The 9,848-nt window shown below is 43.5% G+C and overlaps 1 protein-coding gene across 1 annotated transcript in view; it reads right to left on the bottom strand.

The window, feature by feature from the left end:
• The window catches only part of LOC311235530 (adenosine kinase-like), a 183,273-nt gene that overhangs the window by 77,133 nt on the left and 96,292 nt on the right, over positions 1 to 9,848 (bottom strand). The window lies entirely within an intron of this gene.

Raw genomic sequence — 9,848 nt, 5'->3', positions numbered from 1 at the left:
CCCCGCTTCTTCCTCAAATACTATCCATCTGCCGCATTATATTTAAGCAGCATGAGAAGCAAAGAGTTCCCTTCCACAATATTGTGCAAAAGCTGTCAGAACTCCGTGCAGGGGCTCCGGTACCCGGCGTTCGGAACCTGGGAGCGTGTGGGGGCTGCTTCCATCCCGTCTAATAATAACTTTGGTGACTGTCGTGTTGAAGCGTGGCACCGGGGAGAGAAAATAAATATAAATTTTCTTTAAAAACAGGAGTTTGAGAGAGAGAGAGAGAGAGAGAGAGAGAGAGAGAGAGAGAGAGAGAGAGAGAGAGAGAGAGAGAGAGAGAGAGAGAGAGAGAGAGAGAGAGAGAGAGAGAGAGAGAGAGAGAGAGAGAGAGAGCACATGGCGAAAAGAGCACTCTTAATTATTCATGGCTGTTTGCAACTGTAAGACGGTGGACCCGGATGAAAACACCAACAGCTTCGCTATCAACAGCTTTCTGCTTAATCGCCAAATTAGAATTTGAGATGAGTAGAGAAGAAGAGATGGAGAGACAGAGAGAGAGAGCTGTTAGAGTATTATAGCAGTGCTCCAATTTGCAAACCAAGTAGCGTTACACTGACAAAATATGAATATTTTTTGGTAAGTAGGTGCTAGTACTTGCTGGTAAATACCAGTATGATTACTTGTCTTGATACCAAGAAGTTTGGCCATGACACTTAAATTCTATTGTACAATTGTGTGTGTGTGTGTGTGTGTGTGTTGTGTGTGTGTGTGTGTGTGTGTGTGTGTGTGTGCGTGCGTGTGTGTGTGTGTAGGGGGGGGTTATATTTGCAGAAGCTGTGAACTTATCAAACAAATCCACCATCTAACTTAGTAATGGAGGCAATAGCAGCATCACCATCATTCCATACCGCTGCACACCTTCTCTGTAACTGAGGCCTTCACTTCTATAAGGTGGAAGTACTTAAAAGCCGATACCTGACGTCTGTACGGGAGCACCGCGAAAAACCACATTTCAGAACATTGATCCCCAGGAGGCTAGGGTTGGACTGATGATCGTCCATCGCAGATGGCTTGACAGTCATTGACTACTGAGCCTAACATCGTGATTTAAAAGACACCCCCCCTCCTTTTTTCCCCCGGGTGGAAAAAGAGAGAAAGAAAAGAAAAAGCCCCCCCCCCCCCCCCTTTTTATCCTAATATCTTTTTTTGCAAAATCTCAGCCAAGTTAAGGTGTTGCATGTGGCCACCATCCTCTAATCATAAAAGAAGTGACCGGACCATGGCACTTCCCCGGTTTGCGGGTGTCTGAGCTGAAAGCGATAGCGCCATCATGTCCGTTGTCAGAAGTTATAGGGAAGCCGTGTTTTCCCGCTTGGACCCAAAAAGATATCTCATCAGTTTTTGGATAGGTCTGCATCTAGATTTGGTCACGTATATCAGGCCAGGAACATCCAATTCACAATCTGACAAGGCTGGGATACGCGTGCCATTTTGGCTACAGAAAACAAAGGAAAGACCAGGTGAGAAGGTGAGGATGGACTGTGACTGTGTGCAAAAAATATAAATAGCAATTAATATCCAACATACATACATACATACATACATATAAAGATTAAGAAGAAAGTATACAAAATGATCCATACAAATCCCCCCTGGAGTAAATCAGTGTGGAACTGTGATACTCTTAGCCCAATATCTTTGAAATCGCTAATTGAATCAAGCAAATCTAATGCACTGTGGAATTGTTCACGAAAAAAAAATGAAAAGAAAAAGGGGGGGGGGGGGGGGCTATATCATACGATGACAACTTGAAAGAAAATACTCTCACAGTCAACGCCAGGAAACTTTAGAGTACATTTATTTATTCCCTGCTCTGTGTTTTATCTGCCCGGCACAGCGATGATGCTCAAAGTCAACTCTGATCATCTTTGTTTTCTTCAAGGCTCGGGGAGAAGTATTGAGCGCACACACACACACACAGATGGTGTACACACACACACACACACACACGATGTAAACACACACACACACACACACACAGATGGTGTAAACACACACACACACATATGATGTAAACACACACGCGCGAAGGGGAAGAGAGACAGACTGGAACATGCAGTAAGTGTACAGAAACCTTGGAGTCTGCTGCCAGTCAAGTCGATGCAGCAGAACGAGCAAATCTGCATTTTAACAAACAAACAGGGTGGGTGAAAAACCCAGAGCACTTGACTCTAATTGGCCTTAATGGGCATCTGCCAAAATAGCATGGAAGATCTCAACTGGTGTAAGTCAAAGAGGGAACAAACGTAATGTAACACCTGTCTCTTAATATGAGTGAAGCGAAACCATGCAAATGTTGGTGGTATACCGTATGTACTGTACGCGAGACTAGATGCCGCCGCAAATCTGACTAGGTTCAAAGGTCAATCAACTTCTAATCAATGGGCTCAGGGTAGAAATTGGTCACCACTCTGTGATCATACTGGTACAGATTTAGTTTGACGTTTTCTCGCCAACACTTTATTTCAGGGGGCACAGGTAGTGGTCAAGTACCTCGGAACTAATGAGGAACTACATGTTACGGTGGTGTAGTGGTTAACACTGTCGCCTCACAGCTAGAAGGTCCAGGGTTTGATTCCCTTGGGGACCAGGTTGCCATGTTGCCAGGTACCCAGGTGGGGGATCTCCCGGGCCTTTCTGTGTGGAGTTTGCATGTTCTCCCCGTGCTCGCAAGGGTTTCCCCCCGATAAGATAAACCCAATGGAAAACATGCACAAGAGACACAACGTTCCCTGACGAAGACGGACAGGAGCACTTGGATTGGTCCCCGGGGTGCGGCCTCACGCCGCAGCCCCTATCTGCTCCCGGCTGCCTTGGGGGGAAGGACGACGGGATGGGTCAAGTGCACAATTTCATCGGCGACGACGACCCAAAAATTGCATGTGTGTGTCACTGCATGATGAATAAAGACTTCTTCAAAAGTCCAGTTTATTATTATGTTAGCGAAGTGTAGGCACAAATATATGATCTAACTGGTAGGTTGTGGGGATATGGAACATTAGTCATATGGATAGTTTTTGATGGAATGTGCCAATAGGAAGTGTGGGACGAACGAACAGTGTCGAACATGAGTGCTACAGACTTGAGTGCATATTAGCATAGTAGGTAGTAATATAAGCAAGGTAGATTCCTTAGTTGCAGAGTGCATAATAGTAAAAGGTTAGTATTTATTTTTTTTCCATTTCAGATATTGATTGAAGAAGTGTGTTTTAGTTGCCATTTCATACTGTGTTTTAGCAGCGGCTTGTGTTTTCACTCCACCGGCCTTTGTCGAGGCTCTTTGAGCTTTCTGTTGATCCCTTCGAAAACACAATACAAACTAATGCAATAATTAGTTTGGACGAGTTTTGACTTAACCATCAGAATCTGCGGAGGTTCGTTATAGAGCTTTGTATGTAATGCATACAAAACCTGTCAATAGAGCTAAGTATCTGACAATTAATCAACATATTTCTTCGTTAGTTCCTAGGTACTTAATCATCATTACTGTGCCCCCTGAAATCAGATATACCCATATTCTCTATCGCTGTGATGATGAACCTCTCTAGCCAAGGCCAGTCATGGCAGTTGCTTGATTATTATGACTAGAAGAGGGCTATCCTCAGCTTCCATAACCATACATATCCATTTCTGCAATATTTCACAATACGGAAACTCGGAAAGGGATATTTCACTTTAGGAGAATGTTGTCAAGTTTCAGCAGTAAGTGTATCTACCAAGTAAGCTAGTGATCACTGCTGTCCCTGTCAACACCACCATTCCTCCCATGGTGTCAGGCTCCTCTTTCACTTCCATTCATTTTGAGGACCATATTACACTTCCGAAGTATAAACTAAGTACTGCTGTGGAGATTTCAATAAGTCAGACTATTATGAGTCAAATGTATAAGTTATTTTTTCCGCATTTGATGTGTCTTTAAAGATTCATGAAAAATAAAAACAGATCCAGTCAATTTGTTGTAGGTTTGAGTGTGCTGTGTATCTTCGCCTTGCATGGAATGTTTGGGGAGTGGTTACCATGGTTACCTGCTGCCTTGATGGAAGAAAGATTCTGTGAAAATGTTACAGTTGGTCAAACTACACCTCAACTGAAAATTTTTTCCTTTAGAGGCTACGTGGTGCAGTGGGCAAGGCGCTCACCACGATACTGGAGACGCTGGGTTCGCCTGTTCGAGCCCAGCGCTCCACATTGCTTTCAGTTTAGCTGGTCGTCCGTACTAATACACATTGGCAGTATTAGGGGGTGGGAAACTGATGGGTGGGGATCGGGCGTTGTGGACAGCGACTCCTACAGGTCGGTTGGTGCGCCTGCGCAGTAGAATCAGGAAGCGATGGGGGCGGCGCCCCTCCAAAGCTCAGACCCCTGACGCTGAAAGATCGCGCCGCGCAGGTGAAAAGATGCGACTGCTGTTACCTCGAGTATCGGAGGGGACTCGTGCTATGTATGACTTAGTCCACATTGCAGCCAGCTTGTGGGAGGCAAGAAACAGCGTTCGAGACAGGGGAGGGTTGAATTGGATGATACGAAATTGGGATGGGAGAAAAATAGAAAAATGGGAGAAAAAGTAGATGAAAAAAAAATATTCCTTTACTGATCATCAAACATTAGCCTCTTAACGTGCACCGGTATAGGACCCGGCGTGCCGGTGGGCGGAACGCACAAAGTCACTGCACTTTGCGAGCGTCTAGAGGCTCGCGCCTGCATTTTTCGCTGAACATATAATGACCGAATTAAAGATATATTTGTTGCCGTTCGAACGGCACCTCACTCGACCAATTCCGTGCCTCGGTTCTCGAGTTACATGACGATATGTTATGTGAGCGTATTTTTACGAGCGAGTGTCAGATGACCATCCCTGACTCCCGATGCTCCAGAACTGCCAATCATCCGCTGATGGCGAAAATGATTGGTCAGAGTTGTAGCCAATGAGTGTAGCTTTCCAATGATACAAGTTGACGAGCGAAAACCAGAAGTGAATCACATTTCGAATGAATGGCCGTGGACAAGGAAATGGAATTCTGGAGAGCTGGTTACCCGGATCTCTCCCAAAAACCCATTTATGAACGGATTTTTATCAAATTTGGAACTGTAATACATAAGACTTCGAAGTGTTTTCCAGCTTATTGCAACCACTACAGAAAAATGTGAGTACACAAGTTCAAGTTCAACTCAAGTTCAGACCTCTGTTACTCTATTTCATTAGCACTAAAAGTGATTTTCCTTTCTTGCATTAGTAACTTCAGAATGTTATCTTCCAAAAGAGACCAGGCTCATGCATGTGCTATACGTATAAAGTATAAAGATAAGCTTTGCAAGAAAAGTATGCAGTCCTCAAGTTCAAGTAAAAGAAATGCCACTTTTCTGGGTGCCTGTTAACTCAATCAGCGCCAGACCCGAGGATAGTCAGGTGATCTCGCCAACCGCTCAGCGCCAGACCCGAGTATAGTCAGGTTTTCATCGTTATTTCTTTTATTCGATATTTCTATTCATTACAGGCACACGGACATCGGGGTTAACATGGGGAATCATCCTGAGATCGCCACAGTGCAATACTGGCCGCCTCCTGCCAGGTGGCAGTATCGAGCACCTTTTGAAACCTGAACTAACTACCTTAACATTATTATCCATGTAATTTACTGTAAAGTTCACGTTAGCTGTTAGATTGCATATTCCATAAATCAACATGCTAAAATTGGCCTGGCTCGTCACGTTTGATTGATTGATTGAAAACGTTATTAACAGATTGCAGAATGGGTACAATACAGTACGGCTCAATACACACAATTGTTAAGGGGATGCAGACCAGAGAAATACTTTCGTCTTGTTTACATCAGGGTCCCCCATTTTCAATTAATCATAACATATATGACATACATGACATACTTACACATATACAGTACGTTACTGCATTCCAGACTACAACTGCCCCACACCAGTTCCACACCAGTCTCCGTAAATGTTCCGTTATAAAAATGTAATACCATTTCAATACACAACAAGTTTTCGTGTTTTGAAATACATGGAAGGGAATTAGCTAACGTTAGGCTAGGCTACATGCTGCCTATTTCAAAACACTGCGGTGAAAAACAGAGTCCGGTAAACACGAGTTTGTAATTCCAATAGTGTATTCTGCCTGTTACTTGACTATTTCGATTATTGAAGTGGTACTATTTCGATTATTGAAGTGGTATTTTTACGGAGACAGGTGTGGAGCACTTGTAGTCTCGAACTTAGTAGTACCTGGCGAGCCAGACCAAGACACGTTAATAACACCCATAGCTCATTGGCTCACCTTTCATGTGGCTCGAAAGTGCACTCTCCCCCATGGTAAAAATCTGCAAGTCCTTTGTGCATATTTTGCACACGGCTACTCTGGGATGTTCTCCTCTTTTTAACCATGAATTATATTTTATATCTCCAAGCCAGAGCTCATTAAAACGACAGCCTCCCGGCATGTTGGTCACACACACATGCGCGCGCGTGGTTCTCAGATGGCACAGGTAAAAAAAAAAAAAACACTGCGGTCGAGCCCAGCCACATTTCATTTTGCGTGAAAAGCGAACGCAATTAGGCTCGCTCGAGTTGCTCTAACTTATTTTATTTCTTTATCTAAAAACCAAACTATTCAGTCAGATAGCAATTTATTATGAAAGTATAAAGTGCAATTACAATTTCAATAACTTTCCAGCACTTTATACACAATTCAAGCACATTTAAAACCTTGAAAACAGCACATTGAAATAAAAGCATTTTCAAGGATTTCCAGCACCCGTACAAACCCTGGACATCAATCCTGCTTTGATCCAACCATGATTTCACATCGATCGCAAGGTGTGTGTGTAACGTTACTCCACAATGTATGCCGTTGGTGACGATCAAAGAAATCAAAAACCGACCCCCCCCTTTCATGCATTCATGATGAAACATAATACCTATTATATACATTTGATTTGGGAATAGTAGTGTGTCCAGGCGAGGAACGCCAACGCTTTTAGTGGAATTGACGTATTGCTGCATATCGCCGTTTTCTGGGATTAACCAGGATCACTCTAAAACTATACTTATATTCACCACGGTATAACACGTGAACGTATGGATGAAAACATTTATTCTTTTTCACATATTGAACGATAGATAATTGATGTCAAATGGGCCATAGTATTGTATCCATAGCTATAATATAGAATATAGATGGTAAATGGCTGATTTTTTATATAGCGCTTTTATCCAAAGCGCTTTACAATTTGTTACTCATATTTGTACCCATTCACTCACACATTCACTCACACATTCACACACAGACGGCGGAGGCAACCATGCAAGGTGCCAACCTGCTCATCGGGAGCAATTAGGGGTTAAGTGTCTTGCTCAAGGACACATCGACACGCTGCCCGGGAGGAGCGGGAATCAAACCGGGAACCTCTGGATTGCCAGACGACTGCTCTACCTCCTGAACCACTGTCGCCCCGTGATATAGATATAGCCCTGCAAACACTGCCACTTATTCCTATCTCTTAAGAGCATTGGCGTGGTAGGAACAAAAGATGCTCAAGTCCATGGCGTCCAAAGAGTTAAGAGGTAAAAAAAAAAAAAAAAAAAAAAAAAAAAAGTACCTTTGACACAGAAAAATATATTACACAGAATAATATTGCTGTATAGTTTGTTTTTTCAGAAGTTATTGAAACCAAAATGAATGGAAGTGAATGAGGAGCCTGACACGAGGGAGGAATGGTGGTGTTGACAGCAGACAACAGGGATAGCAGTGGTCACTAGCTTACTTGTAGATTACTTTAGATAATTTCCACTAAAGTGAAATATCCCTTTAAGAATTCCGAGTTGAGGATGATCAAATGAAGCCATAAGGCTGTGGGTTGCTACAGCAGATAGGGCTGTGAAGCCGTGAATCATCCTACAATTGGATGATAGTCTGAGAGCACAGCAGCGCACGCCCGGTTTCACACTCCATGACTGTTGGCTTCCTCTTCAAAGACTTTATGAAATAGATACGTAAATAAATAACAACATTCAAGAGAGAGAGAGGGGGAGAGAGAGAGAGAGAGAGAAAGAGAGAGAGAGAAAGGGAGAGAGAGAGAAACACTTTTTAAAATGTGTCGTCTGTATCACTGACGAGTATCCATTACTCAGTACACACCCACCCACTCTCAGAGCTTATCCTCAACGTGAATAATTACCACTTAAGGAAAAAATAATACACACATAAAGCTGGTCTGAGGAGGAGCGGGGGGGGGGGGGGTGGAAGGTTGCCTCCTAATTGCTGGAGGGGAGAGAAACGAAGTAAGAGTAAACAAAGTCTGATCGATGGCAGGGATTAGATCAGAGAGAGCCTCTGGCCTCTGGCCAAGACGGGCAAACAAACTGCTCTCTGTCTTCACTACAGTTGTGTGAAGAAAAAAATTAAAATAAAGAAAACAGCCAAGGCAAGAGTTAAAAGCGTTATATTTCATACAGAGGGGGAGGGGGGCAGAGAGCCCATACTATAATACCAGATATGACATGTAGCCAACTATATCATTTCTTGGCCGTTCCTATCAGACAGAAATGCCGGCAGATAAGAGAGCAGTGTTGTGGGTTTGATGGAAGGGTGGCGTGGCTTGAGGCTCCGCTCTGGGTCAAGTTATACTCCCACTGCGCAGAGAGTTGAATACTGAGCTATTGTGTGAGAAACCCACTCCATCACCACACACACACATGCACATGCACGTGCACGTGCACACACACGCATGTTCAATGCACTGTGCGCCGGTCACGGACGGTGAGAAATGTATTCTGTATATTCCCAGCTTCAATGTGGCAATTGCAATTCACATAAGCCACTTAAGGAAATCTGCAGAGGGAGGGAGAGGGAGAGAGAGAGAGAGAGAGAGAGAGAGAGAGAGAGAGAGAGGTATAAAACTGAGAAGGGCTTACGAGTTATTGGAGCCTTTTAAACATCAGGCCTCCTCGTCCGACACGTTTTCCCCTATTTCCAAGACTTGTAAATGAGTTCACTCTGCAGCCTTTTAATCCTGTAAAAGGTATTAAAAGTGAAAATAACATAATTCATTACCTCCATCTAAAACGTTGTGTAAAACGGATACGGCTGAAGACTTGAGATATAATACTTGCAACAACAAAAGAACGCGCTTTGGTCTCAGTTGCAAGGGTTTCATAAAACGGAGTAGGCTGGGGGGGGGGGGGCGCAATATACAAGTATACAAGTCATAACACCGATGTAAGTCCAGCAACATAAATATCAATAGCTTTCAAATCCACTTAACGTCATCATTTATGCATCACTCCGCAAAATCTTTGCATTTTCTCTCTCTGGATTCTATTTTTACCACTCGGTGGGCGACGCCGGGGACGTGCGGATCTCCACGTTCTCACCTTGCGGCGCGAGGTCGTTCGGAGAGGGTTTCTTTAACACATTGAGTGCCACGCCCCTTCCGGGAAGTGCATCTGGCCTTGCCGTCCATTAACCCCATGTAATCGCTCACCTTGTTTGTAGAGCTAAACCTATATTTTATATTATAGCTATGGGTCTAATAACGCCGTCGATTGTCAGTGAGTTGCTTCCAGTCAACGTGCAAAAAACAGATAATTTTTTCATCCGTACATTTCCGTTTTATACCGTTTTGAATATGAATGTAGTTTGGGTGCTTCTGAGTAATTCCAGGAAAAAGACGCGTTAATAGCGTTTTTGTGTAATTCACTTATCACGTTGTAATTTTTTGCCTGATTATCGAATCTTCCTGAAAGCAACGCTAGATTATCGTTATTATGTCTCCTCGTGCATACATGAA

The sequence above is a fragment of the Notolepis coatsorum genome (assembly GCF_963971535.1).
Source record: "Notolepis coatsorum genome assembly, chromosome: 10".
NCBI classification, from domain to species: Eukaryota; Metazoa; Chordata; class Actinopteri; order Aulopiformes; family Paralepididae; genus Notolepis; species Notolepis coatsorum.
Note: the sequence above shows the minus strand (reverse complement) of the source record. Positions and strands in the feature narration are given on the sequence as shown.